This window comes from Macaca thibetana, chromosome 9 (assembly GCF_024542745.1).
Source record: "Macaca thibetana thibetana isolate TM-01 chromosome 9, ASM2454274v1, whole genome shotgun sequence".
Classification (NCBI taxonomy): Eukaryota; Metazoa; Chordata; class Mammalia; order Primates; family Cercopithecidae; genus Macaca; species Macaca thibetana.
This window is the reverse complement of record NC_065586.1, coordinates 34,681,467-34,705,310: the sequence shown is the minus strand read 5'-3', so window position 1 is coordinate 34,705,310 and position 23,844 is coordinate 34,681,467. Positions and strand designations below refer to the sequence as shown.

Genomic DNA, 23,844 nt, shown 5'->3' with positions numbered 1-23,844 from the left:
GAGGCAGGAGGATTGCTCGAGCCTAGGAGCTTGAGACCAGCCTGGGTAACATAGGGAGACCTTGTCTTTACAAAACCAGGCATGGTGGCGTGCACCTATAGTTCCAGCTACTCGGTAGGCTGAGTAGGGAGGATTACTTGAGCCTGGGAAATCAAGGATGTAGTGAGCCGTGATCATACCACTGCACTCCAGCCTGGGTGACAGATTGAGAGCCTATTCGAAAGAAAGAAATTCTTTATGTGATTCCCCTAAATTCCTCCCTTCCTTCTTTCTTTTCTTTTCTCTTCTTTCTTTTCTCTCTTCTTTTTGACAGAGTCTCACTCCCTCACCCAGGATGAAGTGCAGTGGCACAATCTCGGTTCACTGCAACCTCTGCCTCCCAAGTTCAAACGATTTTTCTGCCTCAGCCTCCTGAGTAGATGGGACTACAGGTGCGTGCCACCACGCTCAACTAATTTTTGTATTTCTAGTCGAGACACGATTTTGCCATGTTGGCCAGCTGGTCTCGAATTCCTGGCTTCAAGTGATCCGCCCACTTCAGCCTCCCGAAGTGCTGGGATTACAGGCGTGAGCCACCACGCTGGGCCAGGTTCCCATACTTTTGAGCTACTGTCCTTTTCTGTTCCAGGGCCCCATTAGGACACCACATTAGAGGAGTTGTCATGCCTTATTAGGCTCCTCTTGGCTGTGGTCGTTTCTCAGATTGTTTTTCATGACCTTGATGATTTAAAAAAATGTCTTGCTATGTTGTCCAGGCTGGTCTTGAACTCCTGGCCTTAAGTGATCATCCTGCCTCAGCCTCCCAAGTAGCTGGGATTACAGGGACAGGCCACCGCGCCTGGTTCCAACCTTCGTTGGTTTTCAGGAGTGTTGCTCATGTGTTTTGTAGATTGCTGCTCTATTAAGATTTGCCTGTTATCCTCATGATTCCATTGGGTTTGAGGTTTTCGAGAGGAAGGGAAAGTGCTGTTCCATGTACTATGAGCATGAGTTCTTACTGTTGATGCTCTCCTCGATCCTCCGCATGGGATAGTGTTTATCAGGTTTCTCCACTGTCATCCAGGCTGGAGTGCAGTGGCTCGATTATTGCTCACTGCAGCCTTGAACTCCCGGGCTCAAGTAATCCTCCCGCCTCAACCTCCTGATTAGCTAGGACTACAGGTGCATGGCACCAGGCCTGCCCTCTCTCTCAAAAAGAAAGAAAGAGAGAGAGAGAGGCAGGAAGGAAGGAAAGGAAGGAAGGAAGGAAGGAAGGAAGGAAGGAAGGAAGGAAGGAAAAAGAAAGAAAGGAGAAAGGAAAAGGAAAAGGAAAGGAAAGGAAAGGAGGAAGGAAGGAAGGAAAGAAAGAGAAAGAAAGAAAGAAAGAAAGAAAGAAAGAAAGAAAGAAAGAAAGAAAGAAAGAAAGAAAGAAAGAACAGAGTGAGAAACAGATGTATTGTGTAAGGGGAAAGATCTAGTTGTTTTGCTTAAAGGAAAGGAAGTTGGTAAAATGAAATAAATTCAGATATTCTTTGGAAGTTTTCAATAATAGATTTCAGAATATCTTTTTCTCAAAATATATTATAATAATTTTTTGTAAGATGCCCACTTTCCATTTGACATCCTATTAAAAAGTCAAGATTCTTGTGAGATATATTTTTCCTAATGGGTTAAATTGATTTTCTTTTTTCTTTTCCAGTTGGGGGTCTCTGTCGCCCAGGCTGTAGTGCAATGATAAGATCATAGCTCACTGCAGCCTTGAACTCCTGGACTCAAGGGATTCTCTCATCTTTTAAGTTCAATTATTAAGTTGTTAAAAAACAACAAACAAAATAAAAGGTTACCAGCTTCAGGCCAGACACAGTGGCTCACACCTGTAATCTCAACACTTTGGGAGGCCAAGGCAGGTGGATCATTTGAGACCAGCCTGGCCAATATTGTGAAACCCTGTCTCTACTAAAAATACAAAAATTAGCTGGGCATGGAGGTGGGTGCCTATAATCCCAGCTACTTGGGAGGATGAGGCAGGAGAATTGCTTGAACCCAGGAGATGGAGGTTGCAGTGAGCCGAGATTGCACCACTGCACTCCAGCCTGGGCAACAGAGCGAGACTGTCTGAAAACAAACAAACAAAAAATGGTGAGCCTTAGGACTCACGGTTTCTGTAAAAGCACTGCATCCCTTCTGCAAATTGAGAAACCCAGTCCAGTGGCTGTGCATTATGTCGGTGTCCTGGTACACATCAGCACTGAGCTTTAGGTGCAGGGAGAACAGCTGCAGGGGGAGAGCTCTGAGGCCGGGAGACCCTCACAGGCTGTCACATCACCTGGGCATGAGAGGATGACAGGCCACTGGGAAAGGGAACGGATGTTCAACAAGATATGTCGATAATGGCATTGATGGTATTTTGCAGTTGCCAGGGCAGGGGGTGAGAGGAAGTGAAAGCCAAATGTGACCATCGTCTTGGTAACAAGAGCGTCTGTCACATCCCCAAACCCCCGCAGCATGGCTCTTGAACTGGATTCCATCCCCGTCCCCAGGGTCTCACACGTCACATGAATGACAGGGCGGGGGTGAGACTAGCATTCCCAGATAAGCCAAGCCCTCAGCCCAGGCTTGCACACACCTCTGAGATGTCCCCATGAGGATCCCAACTCCATCGTGTTATCGCCCATCATTTAAAGACCTCCTTCCCGCCCCAACCCTGTCTCTGCTTCCCTTTAGAGACAAACTTCTCAGGAGGCCGCTGTCTCCATTTCCCCCTCCTGAGTGGGATCTCCACTCCATGGCCATAGTCCCAAATGGAATGGATGCTTTTCCAGTCTCCTCTTTTATTTTTTATTTTTTCTTGAGACAGGGTCTTCCTCTGTCACCCAGGCTGGAGTGCAGTGGTGTGATCTTGGCTCACTGCAACCTCCGCCTTTTGAGCTCAAGTGATTCTCCCACCCCAGCCTCCCAAGTAACTGAGATTACAGGCTTGTGCCACCATATCCGGCTAATTTTTGTATTTTTTATAGAGACAGGGTCTCACTATGTCGGCCAGGCTGGTCTTGAACTCCTGGGCTCAAGCCATCCTCCAGCCTTGGCCTCCCAAAATGCTAGGATTACAGGCATGAGCCACCGTGCCTGGCCCAGTCTCCTCTTAAATAACCTTTCAGCGTCACTTGGCAGCTGCGTCCCCTCCTTGCTTACCTCTCCTCCTCCCTCCTAGCTGTGTCCCCTGCGTTTCCCTGGCTGCACCTCTTGTCTTTCTGGCCACTCCTTGGTAGCTTCCTCTCAGAGGTCACGTGCAGGCCTTCTCTTCTCATAGCACCCTCTCCTCCCAGCTGACTTTCTCTGCATCCTCACCTTTAGATACCATCTGCCATCAAGGTCCAAATAATAGACATCCCCAGACCCCAGATTTGAGCTCCAGCCTCACACACCTGGTTCCCTCTTCTGCCTGTCTGCGCTTCAGTCTCACATGCCACAGTTTGCTCCTTGTCCCTCTGCTTTTATCTGCAACCTGCTTCCTGCTGGCATTCCTCATTTCTCAGGCTGCCAGTGGGGGAGCTGTTCTCAGCATCCTCCCCTCCTTCCTACCCAGTTCATTTCACTCACTACTTCCAGAATCCACCTGCCAGCCTCACTCCGTTTCCTCCACCACCATTAAAGTCCAAAAAAAAGTTTCTTTCTTTTTTCTTTTTCTTAGATGGATTCTCACTCCGTGCCCAGGCTGGACTGCAGTGGTGCAATCATAGCTCACTGCAGCCTTGAATTCCTGGCATCAAGCCATCCTCCTGCCTCAGCCTCCCCAGTAGCTGGGACTACAGGCACACACCACCATGCCGAGCTATTTTTTTTTTTTTTTCCCCAGAGATGGAGTCTCACTGTGGTGCCCAAGCTAGTCTCAAACTCCTGGCCTCAAGCAATCCTCCCATTTTGATCTCCCAAAGCACTGGGATTACAGGTAGGAGCCACCACACTCGGCCACTAAACTGTTTTTTTTCCTTTCTTGTTTTCTTTTATTTTGAGACAAGGTATCACTCTGTTGCCCAGGCTAGAGAACAGTGGCACAATCTCAGCTCACTTCAGCCTCGACTTCCCTGGTTCAAGCAATCCTCCCACTTCAGCTTCCCGAGCAGCTGGGACTGCAGGTGTCCGCCACCACACCTGACTAATTATTGTATTTTTTGTAGAGATGGGATCTTGCTGTGTTGCCCAGGCTGGTCTTGAACTCCTGAGCTCAAGCAATCCTCCCACCTCAGCCTCCCAAAGCACTGGGATTACAGGTGTGAGTCACCAAACTCAGCACTAAACTATTTCTTATAGTTCTCTAGTTTCCAGCAAAAATGTCTCACAAGAAGCATAAAAAACAAAACAAACAAACCAAAAACAACGCAGACCTTACTTGGATCATTATAACGGATTTGTTTGCTTCCAGACAGCAAATCTTTTAGGAATATTCCCTCCTTTAACCGCCTGGCCAGGGCATGGAGAATTTCCATGTGTAGGAAGGTCAGAATCACACAGATTGAAGTACCAGCCTGAATTGAAAAAGCCTTACATAATTTGTTTAAACTAACACTCACCAACTAAATTGGACTAAAGCCAAAGGGAAGACAGGACACCTGCTAAATGGGGAGCCTCAGGGGCCAGGGAAAGGGGTTTGAGACCAGCCTTAGGACATAGTAAGATCCCCACCTCTACCAAGAAAAAGTAAAATACATACATAAATTTTATTTATTTATTTAGAGACAGAGTCTCACTCTGTTGCCCAGGCTGGAGTACATTAGTGCGTACTCCACATGTGGCCTAAAATACATAAATACATTTTAAAATAAGTAAATAAAGGCCAGGTGTGGTGGCTCATGCCTGTAATTCCAGTACTTTGGGAGGCTGAGGTGGGTGGCTCATCCGAGGTCGGGAGTTCGAGACTAGCCTGATCAACATGGTGAAATCCCATCTCTACTAAAAATACAAAATTAGCCGGGCATGGTGGTGCATGTCTGTAGTCCCAGCTACTCAGGAGGCTGAGGCAGGAGAATTGCTTGAACCTGGGAGGCAGAGGTTGCAGTGAGCCAAGATCGGGCCATTGCACTCTAGCCTCGGTGACAGAGCAGAAACTCTATCTCAAAATGAATAAATAAAATAAAGTAAAATAAAATAAAATAACTAACTAAATAAAAAGGGTGAGTATGTTCAGGAGGGTGCCTGGGAGCAAGTGGAGGCTGATGAGTGTGTGGGGATGGAGGTGGAGCCTGTTTACCAAGGACACCTATGGCTTCATGTGCCCTCCCTGGGAGCCGTGAAGGGGGTTTCCCTGTTCCTCATTATGGTCATCACTACCATCCTTCTTTCTGTCTGTCTCCTCGGTTGTAAAATGAAGATAACAGATCTACATTGTTCCTCAATTGGATATTTTTAAGATGAATGGGTCATTATACCGGGTTTTCATGCATTTTGGTTTTTTGTTTTGTTTTGTTTTGTTTTGTTTTGAGACAGAGTCTTACTCTGTCGCCCAGGCTGGAGTGCAGTGGTGCCATCTTGGCTCACTGCAAACTCCGCCTCCCGGATTCAAGCGATTCTCCTGCCTCAGCCTCCGAAGTAGCTAGGATTATAGATGCCCACGACCACACTGGACTAATTTTTGTATTTTTGGTAGAGACGGAGTTTCACCATGTTGGCCAGGCTAGTGTTGAACTCCTGATCTCAGGTGATCCTCCCACCTCGGCTTCCCAAAGTGCTGGGATTACAGGCACAAGCAACCATGCCTAGCCTCATGCATTTTAAAATGAGATGTTCCAGGGACTAGAACTGCGCAGGGACCAAAGAAAAAATGAGTCCAGAGAAAGAGTTGGCTGAGAACATTACTGAGGAGAATTTACCCTGCTGCTGCAGGCGGCTAAGAACATAGACGACCACTGCACGGCAGTGTCTCCATGGACCAAAGTGGGAAAATGTCTGGCTTTGCTCTCTGCTGCCTTATCAATATGGAGCTGACAAAGGGCTGGGTTAGTTGAGGCAGGAACCACTGGGTGCCATGCACGTGCTAACAATCCACACAGGCCAGCAGGCACTGCCCCACTGTTCTGTCCATTGATCAAGAATATGACAGTCAGGGCCGCCACCACTTTGTTCCTGCAATGCAGGGAAACTGCAAATCTATGAAACTTGAAAACTCTGCTCAGAGAATGTGCTTAGGGAAATTGCATTCCTCCCAGACACAGCAGTCTTGCTGTCTACTTCCCACACAGGAATGGCAGATCAAGTATTTAGAAGGGGCTGCTCTCTGTCTGGGATTCTCCAGGGAGCTGTTGGAATAGTAAATGCCCTTTTGACTGGCTAGACTGTTTCAACTGAATCCCAGTCAAAAATGGAAAAGCAGTTGCCTTCTCTCCCTTCTCCAGCTCTCTCTCCCCTTCAGTCGAGCCTTCCAGTCGTTGTCAGAGCAGAACTGCCCTGGGGTTCAACACTGGTGGAGAAGGCAGCTGCCCAGTTTTGAGGAGGGCAAAATCTCTCTGCCACCAGTCCCTAACTCACATCCCCATCAAATGTTGGGAGTTCCACCATTAGAGATGCAGCTGGGGCTGGGCGCAGTGGCTCACGCCAGCACGTAATCCCCGCATTTTAAGAGGCTGAGGCGGGTGGATCACCTGAAGTCAGGAGTTCAAGACCAGCCCAGCCAATATGGCGAAACCCCATCTCTACCAAGAATACAAAAATTATCTGGGCGTGGTGGCATGTGCCTGTAATCCCAGCTACCTGGGAGGCTGAGGCAGGAGAATTGCGTGAACCTGGGAGGCGGAGGTTGCAGTGAGCTGAGACCGTGCCGCTGCACTCCAGCCTGGGTGAAAGAGTGAGACTCTGTTTCAAAAAAAAAAAAAAAAAAAAAAGAGCGATACAGTTGGGCTCGATGCAGTGGCCCACATTTACAATTCCAGCACTTTGGGAGGCCAAGGCAGAAGGATAGATTGAGCCCAGCAGTTCCAGACCAACCTGGGCAACATAAGGAGATCTCACCAAAAATAAAAATAAAAAAAGCTGGGCATGGTGGTGCATGCCTATGGTCCCAGCTAATCAGGAGACTGAGGCAGGAGGATTGCTTGAGCCCAGGAGGCTGAGGCTGCTGTGAGCTGTGATTGTACCTCTGCAGTCCAGCCTGGGCTACAGCATGAGACACTGTCTCTAAAAAAAATAAAATAAATTTTAAAAAGTACAGTTGGCCCTTGAGCAACATGAGGGCTGAGGTGGCAACCTCTGTAGTGCTGACTCCCCAAAACCTTAACTACTGATAGCCTACTGTTGACCAGAAGCCTTATCTGTAACATGAACTGTCAATTAACCATGTTTAGTATAAATATTCTATACTGTATTCATATGATAAAGTAAGCTGGAGAAAAGAAAAGGTTATTGAGAAAATCACGAAGAAGATAAAATGTATTTACTATTCCTGAAGTGAATGTGGATCATCATAAAGGTCTTTATCCTCATCATCCTCACACTGAGTAGGCTGAGGGGGAGGAGGAAGAAGAGGAGGGGTTGGTCTTGCTGTCCCAGCGATGGCAGAGGCAAAAGTGATGTAGGGGGTGGGAGGCAAGGCAAGAGAGGCAGGCGCACTTAGTGCAACTTTTATTGAAAAAAAATCTGCATGTAAGTGGACCCCTGCAATCCAAACTTGCGTTGTTCAAGGATCAACTGTATTTCTCTAGGGTTTCTTAGTGACACTGGAGAAGATGCTTTAAAATGCCAGTATGGGCCGGGCACAGTGGCTTATGCCTGTAATGCCGGCACTTTGGGAGGCCAAGGCAGGTGGATCACCTGAGCTCAGGAGTTCGAGACCAGTCTGGTCAACATGATGAAACCCTGTCTCTACTAAAAATAAAAAAATTAGCTGGGCGCGATAGCACACATCTGTAATCCCAGCTACTCAGGAGGCTGAGGCAGGAGAATCACTTGAACCCGGGAGGCAGAGGTTGCAGTGAGCCAAGATTGCACCACTGCATTCCAACCTAGGTGACAGAATGAGACTCTGTCTCAAAAAAAAAAAAAAAAAAAGAAGTTTTTAATTTTGATGTAGTTCAATTTATCTATATATTTTTTGTTGTCTGTGCTTTTGGTGCCATATCCAAGAGATCATTGCCAAATCCATTGTCATGAAGTGCTTTCTCTGTGTTTTCTTTTAAGAGTTTTATAGGCCAGGTACAGTGGCTCACAATTGTAATCCCAGCACTCTGGGAGGCTGAGGCGAGAGGATGGCCTGATCCCAGGAACTTAAGACAAACATGGGCAACATAGTGAGACCCCATCTCTTAAAAAAAAAAGGTAAGAAAGAAAAAGAAAAAAAAGAGTTTTATCATTTTAGGTCTTACATTTAGGTCTTGGATTCATTTAGAGTTGATTTTTGTATATAGTGTAAGGGTCCAGGTTCATTCATTTGCTTGTAGATAGCCAGTTTTCCTAAAATCATTTGTTGAAAAAACTCCTTTCTCCACTGACTAGTCTTGGGACTCTAATTTAAAAACTATTGGACTAGGCCGGGCGTGGTGGCTCAAGCCTGTAATCCCAGCACTTTGGGAGGCCGAGGCGGGCGGATCACGAGGTCAGGAGATCGAGACCATCCTGGCTAACACCGTGAAACCCCGTCTCTACTAAAAAATACAAAAAACTAGCCGGGCGTGGTGGAGGGCGCCTGTAGTCCCAGCTACTCAGGAGGCTGAGGCAGAAGAATGGCGTGAACCTGGGGGCACGGAGCTTGCAGTGAGCCGAGATCATGCCACTGCACTCCAGCCTGGGGCACAGAGCAAGACTCCGTCTCAAAAAGAAAAACCCAAAAACTATTGGACTATATGTATGAGAGTTTATTTCTGGACCCTGTATTCTTTTAATTTTTTTAAATAATTTCTCACTTTTGCTTGTCATCCTTGCATAGGGGCATGCTAATCTTCTCTGTATCTTTCCAATCTTAGTATGTGTGCTGCCAAAATGGGCACTTCTGGGCTTTCTTTTCCATTCCATTATTCTATATGTCTATCTGTATGCCAATACTACACCGTTTGTTTGTGTTTTTTGAAACAACATCTCATTCTGTTGCCCAGGCTAGAATACAGTGGCACAATCTTGGCTCACTGAAGCCTCAACCTCCTGGGTTCAAATAATCCTTCCACCTCAGACTCCTGAGTAGCTGAAACTACAGGTGTGCGCCACCACGCCTGGCTAATTTTTGTATCTTTTGTAGATGGGGTTTTGCCATGTTGCCCAGGCTGGACTATACTGTTTTGATCACTGTGGGTTTGTAATAAATTTTAGAATTAGGAAGTATGAGACTTCCAACTTTATTTTTTATTTTTTATTTTTATTTTTTACCAGGTCTCACTCTGTCACTCAGGCTAGAGTGCAGTGGCACAATCTCGGCTCATTGCAACCTCCGCCTTTCAAGTGATTCCCCTGCCTCAGCCTCCTGAGTAGCTGGGATTACAGGCACCCACCACCATGCCCGGCTAATTATTTTTTTTTGTTTTTGGTAGAGATGAGATGTCTTTTGTTTTGTTTTGTTTTGTTTTGTTTTCTTTTCTTTTCCTTTCTTTCTTTCAACGGAGTCTTGCTCTGTCGTCCAGGCTGGAGTGCACTGGCACAATCTCGGCTCACTGCAACCTCCGCCTCCTGGGTTCAAGCAATTCTCCTGCCTCAGCCTCCCGAGTAGCTGGGATTACAGGCATGCAACACTACGCCCTGCTAATCTTTATATTTTTAGTAGAGACAGGATTTCACCATGTTGGGCAGGCTGGTCTCATACTTGTGACCTCAGGTGATCCACCCACCTTGGCCTCCCAAAGTACTGCAATTACAGGCATGAGATTGTATGTGCAATTACATGCAATTACTCACACCACAATTAAAGGTGTGAGCTACTGTGCCCGGCCTCAAAGTTGTTCATTTTCAAGATTGCTTTAGCTATTCAGGAACCCTGGCGTCTGAATTTTAGAATGGGTTTTTCTATTTCTTCAAAAAATACCCTTGAGATTTGATAAAAATTGTATTAAATCTATAGACTGCTTTGGTTAATATCAACATCTTAGCAATATTACGTGTTTTAACCCACAAACACAGGATATCTTTCCATTTATTTGTGTCTTCTTTAATTTCTTTTGGCCATGTTTTGTAGTTTTCTTTTCCTTTTTCTTTCTTTTTTTTTTTTTTTTTTTTTTTTTTGAGACTGGGTTTTGCTCTGTTGCCTAGGCTGCTGGAGTGCAGTGGTGTAATCATGGCTCACTATAGCCTTGACTTCCCAGGCTCAAGTGATCCTCCCACCTCAGTCCCCTGAGTAGCTGGGACTACAGGTGCAAACCACCATGCCTGGCTACTTTTTTTAATTTTTATTTTTGTAGAGACAGAGTCTTGCCAAATTGCCCAGGCTGGTTTCGAACTCCTGGGTTCAAGCAATGCACTTGCCTCAGCCTCCCAAAGTGCTGGGATTACAGGCATGAACCACTGTAACTGGCAGTAGTTTTTAGTGTGTCATTTTTTACCTCCTTGGCTGAGTTATTCTTCAATATTTTTTTGATGTTATCGTTAATGGAATTATTTTCTTAATTTCCTTTTGGATTATTCATTGTTAGTATATAAAAGTGCAACTGATTTTTGTATGTTGAGATTGTATCCTGCAGCTTTGCTTAATCCATTTTTTTAGTTCTAACAGATGTTTTTGGTGGAATATTTGTGGTTTTCTACCTAAAAGATCATGTTGTCTGTGAACATAGATCATTTTATTTCTTCCTTTGCAATTTGATGCTTTTTTTTTTGTCTCACTTAATTGATTGGCTAGGACTTTCAGTGCTATGTTAAATAAAAGTGGTGAAAGTGGGCATCCTTGTTTTGTTTCTGATCTTGGAGAAAAAGTTCTCAGTCTTTTAGCATTGAACATGATGTTAGTTGTGTGTGCTTCTTATATATGGCCTTTATTATGTTGAGGCAGTTTTCTTTTTTTCTTTTTTTTTGAGATGGGGTCTCACTGTGTTGCCCAGGCTGAACCCAAACTCCTGGGCTCAAGTGATTCACTTGCCTCAGCTTCCCAAAGTGCTGGGATTACAGGTGTGAGCCACCACACCCAGTCATGGTTTTCTTCTAACGTCATACATCTTTATTATCCTATATCACATTGTTGATTTTCATATGTTGAACCATCCTTGCATTCCAGGAATAAATCTTACTTAGTCATCATGTATAATATTTTACTTGTCCTATTGAACTCTATTTGCTCATATTTTGTTGAGAATTTCTATGTCAATATTCGCCAAGAATATTTGTCTGTAGTTTTCTTTTCTTGTAGTGTCTGTCTGACTTCCATATCAGGATAGTGCTGGCTTCATATAATGAATTTGGAAGTATTCTTTCCTCTTCAATTTTTTTGAAATTAATTGAAATGCATATAAATCTACTTTTAATAATGTCTGTGGTTAGCATTCAGTTTGCAAGATTCCTGAAAACTTAACAATGGGCTCTCCTGAGCTTGGATGAACTAGCTCCAGCACCATCCTGAAGGTGATCATGCTTGAGGAGCCCTAAAGTGTTCATTTTGTTGTTAACAAGATTCTGTACAGACAGAAGGAAAGAGACTACTTTTTTTATTTTTGTTTAAATTAAGACAGGGTTTCACCATGTTGACGAGGCTGGTCTCAATCTCCTGATCTCATGTGATCCACCTGCCTTGGCCTCCCAAAGTGTCGGGATTACAGGCATGAGCCACTACACCCAGCCAGAAAAGGGACTACTTTTTAATTGAGAAAGGGAACTATTTCTTACTTGCTGAGAAGAAATGCTTTTCCTAATGAGTTCATATGCCTAACAAAAGGACATACATAGAAGTTTTTATTAAAACTGTACTTACATTATAGTGGTTAAAGGGTGGAAGCAACTCAACTATTCATCTGAAATAAAAGAGATAAGTAAATTGTGGTCTATTTATACAATGCAATACTAACCCATCCATAAAGTGAAAGAACTTTAGCTGCATGCGACAACATGGATAAACTTCATATGCATAATGTTGAGTGAAAAGAGTAAGATGCATACACAAAAATACATATCACTTGATTCCACTTATACAAAGTACAAGAATAGGTAAAACCAATTCATATTGTTAGAATCAAGATAGTGGTTACCTCTGGGGAGCTCTTGATTGGGAGAGAGCAATGAGCGAATCTTCCAGATGACTGGAAATGTTCTACATCTTGACATGAGAGGTGGTTATGTGAATGTGTACATATGTAAAATCTCATTGAGCTGTACGCTTAAGATACGTGCATGTTACTGAAAGTTTATTATATTCCAAAAAAAGCTAACAAAATGCCTTTCTTTATTTTTTAATTGTACTTTTAAATTTCAAGAGCCACAGGCTTTTTAAAAAATTGTTTATATTTAAATAAAAATTCCTTTGTATTTCTACTTAGACTGCATTACAGGCTTGTTTTAAGAGCCTAAAAAACAGAGGAGCTAAAAGAAAATTCCTTCCAGCCCCTTGACCCCTTCACTACTCTTTTTTCTAGTGTTCACAATTTAATGTCTTCCTTCCACTCATTCTTGATACCCATGAATGCTGGAACAAAAATGGTTCTGTCTTATTCAACCTTCAGAAAAAGAGCCGAAACCCAGCTCCTTCTCACCATCTCCACTGGTAAGACCAAAGTCCAAGCACGGTCCTCTCTTGTTGGGGTTAGTGCAGTCGCTTCCTGTTATGAACTGAATTATGTCCTCCCAAAATTCATATGCAGAAGCCCTAACCCACGGCGTGACTATATTTGGAGATAGTGCCTTTAAAGAAGTGAAAGGAGATGATAATTGTGGAGCCCTGATTCAATACGACTGTTGTCCTTAGAAAAGGGAGAGACACAGGGGTGCACACACAGGAGACAGGCCATGTGAGGACACAGCACAAAGGTGGCCGTGCACAAGCCAAGGGGAGAAGCCCTTGGAGAAACCAAACCAGCCAACACCTTGATCTGGGACTTCTAGTCTCAGGAACTATAAGAACACAAACGTCCGTTGCTGAAGCTGCCCAGGCTGCAGTATCTTGTTATGGCAGCCCTCGCAGATTAGTACAGCTCCCAATGGGTCTCTCTGTCCTGCCCTTGCCCACAGTAGTCTGTGGTAACACAGAAGCTGGGGAGCCCATTAAGATGTAATCAGGGCACGTCTGTCTTCTTTGTAAAACTGTTAGCTTCTCCTCCACCCAGCAGTAGCCCACAACCTGACGCTGGTCACAAGTCTTGTATCATTCGGCCTCTACTCCCTCTCTGACCTTGTCTCCTACAGTCTCGCCTCCTCGCCTGTGGCCTCTGCTCTTTCTTGGACATTTCAAGCATAGTCCTGTCTTAGGGCCCTTGGCATTGTCCTCCTGCCCCAAACAGGCCTCCTCCAGAGAGCTGCATGACTCGCTATCCACTCCTCCTCCTTCAGGGTGATCCTCAGTGTCCTATTGTCAGTCAGGCCTCTTCCTTCTTTTCTTTTCTTTCCTTTCCTTTTTCTTTTCCTTTCTTTTCTTTTCTTTCTTTTCTTTTTTTTTTTTTTAGACAGAGTTTCATTCTTCTTGCCCAGGCTGGAGTGCAATGGCACGATCTCAGCTCACTGCAATGTCCACCTCCCAGATTCAAGCGATTCTCCTGCCTCAGCCTCCTGAGTAGCTGGGATTACAGGCATGTGCCACCATGCCCAGTTAATTTTGTATTTTCAGTAGAGACAGAGTTTCTGCATGTTGGTCAGGCTGGTCTCAAACTCCTGACCTCGTGATCTACCCGCCTTGGCCTCCCAAAGTGCTGGGATTACAGGCATGAACCATTGCGCCCGACCTCTTTTTCTTTTTCTTTTTTTTTTTTCCGAGATGGAGTCTTGCTCTGTCACCCAGGCTGGAGTGCAGTGGCATAATCTTGGCTCACTGCAACCTCCGCCTCCCAGGTTCAAGCAATTCTCATGCCTCAGCTCCTCGAGTAGCTGGGATTACAGGCGCCCACCACCACTCCAGGCTAATTTTTGTATTTTCGGTAGAGATGGGGTTTCACCATGTTGGCCAGGCTGGTCTTGAACTCCTGGCCTCAAGTAATCGACCTGCCTCAGCCTCCCAAAGTGCTGGAATTACAGGCGTGAGCCACCAAGCCCAGCCTTTCGGTCAGGCATTCTGACCAAGCAACACGGAATAACAAACTCTACCCTCACCCTGACATTCTTTTTCTTTCTTCCAGGTGTTAGGTAAAGTTATTTATGCTACATCTATTCCACTGAAAATTAGGCAATGACCCCACAATTCAAAGTGAATGTGCAGATGTTAAGTGGCATGGGAAAGAAAGTCAACGTAAACAGAAGATATAGAAGAAAATGGAGGGTGTCAGTTTGGATGTTTGTCCCTCCCTCAAACCTCATGTGGAAATTTGATCCAGTGTTGTGGCTGGGTCTAATGGAAGTGTTTGGGTCATGTGGGTGGGCACCTCATGGACAGATTAATCCCTTCCCTGGGGTGGGGGGTTTGAGTGAGTTCTCACTCTGTTAGTTCCCTCCAGAGTTGGCTGTTAAGAAGAGCCTGGTGCCTCCCCTCTCTTTCTTTTGCGCTCTTTCTTGCCATGTGATCTCTGCACACACTGGCTCCCCCTCACCTTCCCCCATGAGTGGAAGCTTCCTGAGGCCTCCCCAGAAGCAGATGCTGGCACCATGCTTCATGTACAACCTGCAGAACTGCCAGCCAAATAAATCTCTCTTCTTTATAAATTACCAAGTCTGATATTCTTTTGTAGCAAGACTAACAGACTGAGATATACTATATGCTCACCCTTTTGTCGGAAAAATATAAATACATTCAAACACATGTATGTCTATAACCAATATTTGATGGAAGTTATTTTTGGTGATGGTATTATGGATGATTTTTTCTTTGTCCTTCACTTTTTATTTCCTTTTCTTTTTCTTTCCCTTTCCCTTTTCACTTTTCATTTTCAATTCTTTTTTCTTTGCCTTTTCATTTTCTATAGATAATGACTGCAGTCTCTATAATGAATATGTGTGTGTGTGTATATATATAATTATTATTATTTCTTTTTTAAGACAGAGCCTTCCTCTTGTTGCCCAGGCTGGAGTGCAGTGGCACGACCTTAGCTCACTGCAACCTCCACCTCCTGGGTTCAAGCAATTCTCCAGCCTCAGCCTCCTGAGTAGCTGGGACTACAGGTGCCCACCACGACGACGACTATTTTTTGTATACTTTAGTAGAGATGCGGTTTCACCACATTGGCCAGGCTGGTCTTGAACTGACCGCAGGTGATCCGTCTGCCTCGGCCTCCCAAAGTGCTGGGATTACAGGCGTGAGGCACCATGCCTGGCCAGAATTTGTGTAATTTTTATAAGAAGAAAAAAATTTTTCAAATGAGGGTGACCATTTCATTGTCCTCAGGACTGGATGCTATGTCAGGACAGGTGGATTCTGATATTTTGTGCCTCTAAATCTTAGACACTAAATGAGTCTAAAAATGAGCTGAAATCTCTGTGGGAAGGTCAGGGCTTCTTTGCCTTGAAGATCTTTTGGAGTTGGCCTGCTGATTTTAAAATGTTTTCAATTTCAGCTCTCTTACCACTGCAATCGAGTTGAACCCTCCTACGGTAACAAAAACATCCTCTTGATCAGTTTGAGACTCCAACATTCTTTATTTATTTAACTAAAATTTACTTCTTTTCATGATTCTTCTTCTGATGTTCTACATATTTGCTTCTTTGTTTTATGTATGTATGTATGTATGTGTGTATTTGAGACAGAGTCTCGCTCTGTCACCGAGGCTGGAGTGCAGTGGTGTGATCTTGGCTCACTGCAACCTCCATCTCCTGAGTTTCAGCGAGTCTTCTGCCTCAGCCTCCTAAGTAGCTGAGATTACAGGCATGCGCCACCACACCAGGCTAAATTTTTTGTATTTTTAGTAGAGAGGGGGTTTCACCATGTTGGCCAGACTGGTCTCGAACTCCTGACCTCAGGTGATCCACCCGCCTCAGCCTCCCCAAGTGCTGGGATTACAGGTGTGAACCACCATGTCTGGCCCCAGCCTACTTCTTTATTGTTTATTGTTTGAATTTGTTTATTGAGTGAATAAATGAATGAATGAAATTTCTTCATGTTCTTCCTGCCTGTAGGCATCCTTCTGCGGTCTGATTTTATTCCAAAAGATCTCTGATGCAAGCCTGAGGAGGCTGTTTGTGCAAAAAATTAGGAACAAAGTCCTGGCTGCTTCTCAGATGCTCAGGTTCATTATCTTCAGTGGGGATTTATGAGTCTTCAAGGCTCTCGGGACCTGGGACGTAGCAAAAGATAACAGGTCATGAAAACTGGGTCCTTGTTACTCTGATCCTTATGCTTAAGTGAGACAAGCACAAGCCAATTGGCTGCTGTGCTCCCATCTCTCAATAGGGGATAAATATATTCCAATTGCATATCATTAACAAAAAGTTGGTGCTGTGAATTGGGGTGCCAGCTGCCACTGGCCATCATTAAAATGGAGTGTTATGGTGTTACAATTCCGGTGAATGCAAAACCGTCTTGCAGCTAGTGGGAACACATGAAGAATGAATCTCATTAAACATAAGTACATACTCAGATGGTTCCATCAAACTCCCTCAAATGCCACTTACTGCGCGCCTGGGAGATGCGGGTGGAAGCGCACACCCTTTGATGTGTGTCGCAGTAGTGGCAGCTGCCCCGAGCAAAACAAAGCTCCTGCTCCGTCATAGCTTCAGTGCGGATGGCAATTGAGGGAGGATGACACAGCTGTATTTCTGAGCAGTGAGCATTTAGCGACATCCAAGAGGACAAATAAGCCTCTTAAATTCATTAGTATCTTGATAAGACTGATTATGCAGTGAGCAGTGAATGGCTCTGACTTCTCAGGAAAATGAAATGAGAAGAAAGGGCAAGGAGGGGGTGGTTCTTTCCTGGAGCTGCTGTGAAGTCCCCTCAGGAGGTGGTGAGCCCTGGAGAGCAACTGATGGCACACAAAGGACAGCAGCTGAAAAGGAGCCTCTGGGGGTCACCGTCCCAGAGAGCCCCTAACCTGGCCGGCCCGGAAGGGCAGAGGAGAGGGTGCCCTGAGCTGCGCTGCCAGGTGACAGCTGCAGCCGCAGCCCCAGTGCACCCTACAGGGTCGTTTTCCAGGGCTGAAGCTGGAAGTGCGGATGGTGGCCCCGATTCAGCTGTTTGGGTAATGCAGAGCATTTGACATCGCATCTGGTGTCAGCGATTTGGTTGCTATCGTAGATATTTCATGTCACGTTGGGTATTAAGGATGAAGACGGTCGCCCACAGAGGCAGGGAGTGTGGAGAAAGAACCCACTTCTGTGCAAGTCATGGGGTCACAAGGTTAATATGCTTCTGCGGCTCCAGTAAAAACTCTGCTAATTGAAGCATGGCTCGGGTCTGGGAATATAGGAAGCTTTCCTCCTCTGGTCATCACTGTATGATGTGGATACTTCACCATCTCCTTCTGGAGGTGACCCCCTCACCCCAACTACCTTTCCCAGGAGGCTGCCAAGTGCCAGGGCAGCTCTTCCCCAGAAGTGGTCATGTTTTTAATGTCAGTTGCCGGTAATTTACTATTAGCAGAGGTTGCAGTGAGCCAAGATCACACCACTGCACTCCAGCCTGGGTGACAAAGTGAGACCCTGTCTCTAAAAAAAGAAAAAAAGCTATGTCTGACCTACCTGGACTGTCCAAGGGAAAAACTGGCTACAGGTTTATAGGCTGAAGTTTGTTACATTCTGCCTTTAAGAATCTGAACACATATTACATAATAAGCCTGATGAGTAAAAGTTCTGTCACTGTGTGTAGCAATTCTGGCATTCAGTTGAAGTAGGGGATAACTCACTTCATACCTTCTGAATTTCTGTTTTTTAAAAAAGGTACTTGAGTCATGTTTTTAATGTCAGTTGCCAGTAATTTACTATTAGCTCTGTGAAAAGAGAACATCTCTGATGCTTAACTCAAGTCATAGACATGAGATCGTCTCAAGAGAGGATGCAATTCCCTGACAGTCAGTAAACACAAGGTACGGTTATTAGACGAGGTTACTAGACTAACAGGGGCAAGGAGGGCTGTTTGAGGCCAAGTGTGGTAATCTCAGTGCTTTGGGGGCCAAGGCAGGAGGATCACCTGAGGCCAGGAGTTCAAGACCAGCTTGGGCAACATAGCAAGATCCTATCTCTAAAATTCTTTTTTTTTTTTTTTTTTTTTTTTTTTTAATGAGCCGGGTTTGGCGGCGTGCACCCGTAGTCCCTCCCAGCTACTTGGGAGGCTGAGAAGGGAGGATCTTTTGAGTCCAGTTCAAGGCTGCAGTGAGCTATGGTGGTGCCAACTGCACTCCAGCCTGGGTAACAGAGTAAGACCCTGTCTCTAAAAGCAAAAAACAACAAAAACAAAAAACAAGCAAAAAAAGAACCTTAATATAAGTGCTGTGTGAATATTGTCTTGTTAGGCAATAATGACAAGGAAAGAAAAGCCTATACATGTTTAGTACAGACACAATTTTTTTTCCTAATATTTTTCAAACTCCTAAGCTCAAGAGACCCTCCTGCCTTAGCAGTGGTGCAGTCTCGGCTCACTGCAACCTCCTCCTCCCAGGTTCAAGTGATTCTCCTGCCTCAGCTTCTCGAGTAGATGGGACTACAGGCATGCGCCACCACGTCTGGCTAATTTTTCTATTTTTAGTAGAGATGGGGTTTACCATGTTGACCAGGCTGGTCTTGAACTCCTGACCTCAGGCGATCTGCCCGCCTTGGCCTCCCAAAGTGCTGGGATTACAGGCATGAGCCACCGCACCCAGCCCTTTCCCTAATATTTTTGATTGGTGGTTGGTTGAATCCATGGATGTGAATCCGCCGATGCAGAGGGCACGACTTCCTGCACCTTGCATCTGTCTGGTATTTATGAGGTACAAGGATAAGAACTGGATTTTTAAAGAGTATCTTTGAGGGGCAAAGAAGACTTTGGACTAACACTCCCTTTAGGTCCCTGTAGAATCTAACTTCAGCATTTAGAAGAAAAAGAAGGCCGGGTGTGGTGGCTCATTCCTGTCATCTCGGCACTTTGGGAGGCTGAGGTAGGAGGAGTGCTTGAGGCCCAGAGTTCGAGACGAGCATGGCCAACATAACGAGACTCCATCTCCCTAAAAAAAAAAAAGAAAAAAAAAAACAAATTAAAAAAAAGAAAATGAAATTCCCGACATTAGCTCCAAGCTCTCCATACAAACATAAGACTTTGCCAAATCGATTTGCATGTTAACAAGGGAGAATTCCATATTAACATATGATATTGAATCATGGAGCTGATGGGAAGAAAGACTGTATATAAGCAGCCACAGAGCCTCTCAGTAATCTAGGCCCAGGTTTCTCAGGTCGAGGCTCTTGGTGGATTCAGTCATTGACATATTTGTGAGCAAATGGTGTGTGGGCTTATGTCAGGCAACCACATGTGAATGAGTCAGAAGCACTTTTTAAAAAATCCAAGCTGTTCGTGAAATCAAGAAATTAAACACAGGCAGAAACATCAACACTGTGCCACTCCGAGGCAATCTTCAGACAGCTCTGATGTGGAATGAGTAAACTTAGATGCTGAGTCCTGAAATCATCAATCTGTCCTTGTTTTCTTTCTTACATTGCAGTATTGAAACTCAGAACATGTAACTCTGCTCAACAAGTTGATTTTGACTAACAGTTTCTGGGCCTGAATGGAATTGGGCCAAGCTGCAAATAAATCACATTTACATTTAAATTAAAGATGCTACTTGTTATGTGGATATGATCATTTCCAGGTAATATCTCTCTGCTATCAAATGCCACTTCTGGCCAGGTACGGTGACTCACGCCTGTAATCCCAACATTTTGGGAAGCCAAGGCATGAGAATCGCCTTAGGCCAGGAGTTCAAGACCAGCCTGGGTAATGTGGTGAGACCTGTCTCTACAAAAAATTAAAAACTAGCCAGGCATGGTGACTAGTGCCTGTAGGCCAAGTATGAAGGAGGCTGAGGTGGGAGGATCACTTGAGCCCAGGAGGTCGAGGCTGCAGTAAGCCAAGATCACACCATTGCACTCCAGCCTGGGTGACAAAGTGAGACCCTGTCTCTAAAAAGAGAAAAAAAGCTATGTCTGACCTACCTGGACTGTCCAAGGGAAAAACTGGCTACAGGTTTATAGGCTGAAGTTTGTTACGTTCTGCCTTTAAGAATCTGAACACATATTACATAATAAGCCTGATGAGTAAAAGTTCTGTCACTGTGTGTAGCAATTCTGGCATTCAGTTGAAGTAGGGGATAACTCACTTCATACCTTCTGAATTTCTGTTTTTTTAAAAAGGTACTTCTTCCATACCTTCTCTCCTTGTGAGGTGATCAAATGTTGATATAGAAATAAATTCACCATCTAAGACCTATCTTTGCTTTTTGCATGGAGCGCCCCAAAAATTTTGAGGGCTTCCTTTCTGGTTTTACAGTTGCTTCAGATGAAAATTACTTGAGCTTCCACTTTTGCTTTCATCATTACCCACATCTTACTAGACACTTTTACATGCTAATGTAATTAGTGTTCCTAAGAATCAGTTATATCCTGTTTCCATGAATAACTATTTTTAGAATGGAAAAGAATGTGTGGGGCCGGGTGCAGTTACTCACACCTGTAATCCCAGCACTTTGGGAGGCCGAGACGGGCGGACCACGAGGTCAGGAGTTCGAGACCATCCTGACCAATATGGGGAAACCCCATCTCTACAAAAATACAAAAAATTAGCCAGACATGACGGTGTGTGCCTGTAATCCCACCTACTCAGGAGGCTGAGGCAGGAGAATCATTTGAACCCTGGAGGCGGAGGTTGCAGTGAGCCGAGATTGCGCCACTGCACTCCAGCCTGGGCGACAGAGCGAGACTCTGTCTCAAAAAAAAAAAGAATGTGTAGAAACTACTCATAATATTTTGTCTTTTTCAAAAAGCACTATTATAGTTAATGACAATGTATTATATATTTGAAATAGCTAACAGAGTAGATTTTAAATGTCCTCACCACAAAAAAAGACATGTGAGGAAATTGATATGTTAATTAGCTTTAGTCATTCCACAGTGTGTTCATAGATGCAAACATCATCTTATATACCATAAGTACATACAATTGTTGTTTGTCAATTAGAAAAAAGAATGTAGGCCAGGCGCGATGGTTCATGCCTGTAATCCCAGCACTTTGGGAGGCTGAGGTGGGCAGATCACTTGAGGTCAGGAGTTCAAGACCAGAACTGGTCAACATGGTGAAACCCCATCTCTACTAAAAATACAAAAAATTAGCCAGATGTGGTGGCGTGTGCCTGTAATCCCAGCTACTCAGGAGACTGAAGCGGGAGAATTGCTGAACCCAGGAGGTGGAGGTTGCAGTGAGCCGAGATCGCACCATTGCACTCCAGCCTAGGCAACAGAGAGAGACTTGGTCTCAGAAAGAAAGAAAGAAAGAAAGAAAGAAAGAAAGAAAGAAAGAAAAGAAAGAAAGAAAAAGAAAGAAAGAAAGAAAGAAAAGAAAGAAAGAAAGAAAGGAAGAAAGGAAGGAAGGAAGGAAGGAAGGAAGGAAGGAAGGAAGGAAGGAAGGAAGGAAGGAAGGAAGGAAGGAAGGAGAAGGAAGGAGAGAAAGAAAGAAAGAAAGAAAGAAAGAAAGAAAGAAAGAAAGAAAGAAAGAAAGAAAGAAAGAAAGAAAGAAAGAAAGAAAGAAAGAAAGAATATGATTGGCTGGGGAACCACCAGATGTGAGATTTGCTTCTTCTGGGCACAGAGTCATTTGTATCTCAGAGTGTTCATGGTGGACTGGGCGAGAAGATCTTCAGGAAATGAAGACTTTTCCTGCACATTCTTTATCAGGAAAAGTAAAACAAGTTTTCAGCCTGGCATAAGGAGGCAAGCAGACATCACTAGATCATTAGTAGGTGACTTTCCTGAAAACGTTAGTAATTTTTCTGTAGATAGTATATTGCTTTTTGGTTCAATTTACAAGATGCTCAAGGAAATGGTTACCATTTGAACCACATAATCATCTACTCAAAATGATCAACAAAATCGGCTTAGGTGGCCAGGTAACATTTTCCATGTGCATTTCTCTCTCTCTCCCTTTTTTTTTTTTTTGAGATGGGGTCTCACTCCGTTGCCCAGGCTGGAATGTAGTGGCGCAATCTCAGCTCACTGCAAACTCTGCCTCCCAGGTTCAAGCGATTCTCCCACCTCAGCCTCCCGAGTAGCTGGGATTACAGGCGTGTGCCACCATGCCCGGCTTTTGTATTTTTAGTAGAGACAGGGTTTCACCATGTTGGCTAGGCTGGTCTGAAACTCCTGACCTTAAGTGACCTGCCCACCTCAGCCTCCCAAAGTGCTGGAATTACAGGCGTGAGCCACCATGCCTGGCCTGCATTTCTTTTTCTTTCTTTGCTTTTCTTTCTTTCTTCTTCCTTCCTTTTTTTCCTTCCTTCCTTCCTTCGCTCTCTTTCCCTCCCCCTTCCCTCTCCTTCTTTCCTTTCCTTTCCTTTCCTTTCCTTTCCTTTTCCTTTCCTTTCCTTCCTTTCCTTTCTTTCTCTCTCTCCTTTCTTTCTCTTTCTCTTTCTTTCTTTCTCTTTCTTTCTTTCTTTCTTTCTTTCTTTCTTTCTTTCTTTCTTTCTTTCTTTCTCTCTTTCTTTCTCTCTTTCTTTCTCTCTTTCTTTCTCTTTCTCTCTCCTTCCTTCCTTCCTTCTTTCATTTATTTTTAGATGGAGTCTTGCTCTGTTGCCCAGGCTGGAGTGCAGTGGCATGATCTCAGCTTACTGCAACCTCTGCCTCCCAGGTTCAAGACATTCTCCTGCCTCAGCCTCCTGAGGAGCTGGGATTACAGGCACATGGCACCACCCCGAACTAATTTTTTTGTATTTTTAGTAGAGACGAGATTTCACCACGTTGGCCAGGCTGGTCTCGAACTGCTGACCTTGTAATCTACTCACCTCAGCCTCCCAAAGTGGTGGGATGACAGGCATGAGCCACTGTGCCCTCCCCTCCCCTCCCTTCCTTTCCTTTCCTTCCCAAGATAGGGCCTCACTCTGTCACCCTGGCTGGAGTGAACTGGTGCAATCACGGCTCACCACAGCCTAGAACTTCTGAGCTCGCATGACCCTCCTGCCTCAGCCTCCATGCCTGTCTAATTTTAAATTTTTTTGTAGAGACCAGATCTCACTGTGTTATACAAGCTGGTCTCAAACTCCTAGGCTCAAGCAATCCTCTCTCCTCAGCCTCCCAAAGTGCTAGGATTACAGGCATCAGCCATCACGCTCGGCCAGCCATGTGAGTTTCTTTATCATGCTAGAGTAATTTGGCCATAGGGAGGCTAATTTGAAAATACATTAAGATGAAGCTATGAGATGATAATTTTTAATTAACAAGATAAATGAGTTGTTCTTTTTCTTTTCCAAATCATTCCACAAGCCAATCCCTCACATGAGGCAGGTGGTCGGCTATCAGGGACAAAGATGCACTAATGAGAAGCCAACGTTCTAGACTTCCAGACTATGGCTGACGATGACAATGTCTAACACTGCCCCTAGGATTCCATCTAAGGAGTTAATTAAATGTCAGCCAAACAGCCTCCCTCGGGAAATAACAACTCACATTCACAACCCACAGAATCAGAGAAAATGTCTACAAATCACATATCCAATAAGGGGTTTGTATCCTGAATATATAAAGAACTCTTACAACTCAACAATAAAATAGAGCTGTGTGTTATTTCAAAGAGCTGGAAAGAAACTGTTTTTTTTGTTTTTGAGACGGGGTTTCACTCTTGCTGCCCAGACTGGAGTGCAATGGCATGATCTCAGCTCACTGCAA

The 23,844-nt window shown here is 44.6% G+C and overlaps 1 protein-coding gene and 1 non-coding gene across 2 annotated transcripts in view; both read right to left on the bottom strand.

Annotated features, from left to right (window-relative positions):
• CCNY (cyclin Y) overlaps positions 1-23,844 on the bottom strand; it is an 876,528-nt gene that overhangs the window by 641,342 nt on the left and 211,342 nt on the right. The window lies entirely within an intron of this gene.
• LOC126963429 (U6 spliceosomal RNA) lies at positions 8,846-8,951 on the bottom strand. The gene has a single exon (XR_007729068.1). It is a non-coding gene; the product is annotated as a U6 spliceosomal RNA (small nuclear RNA).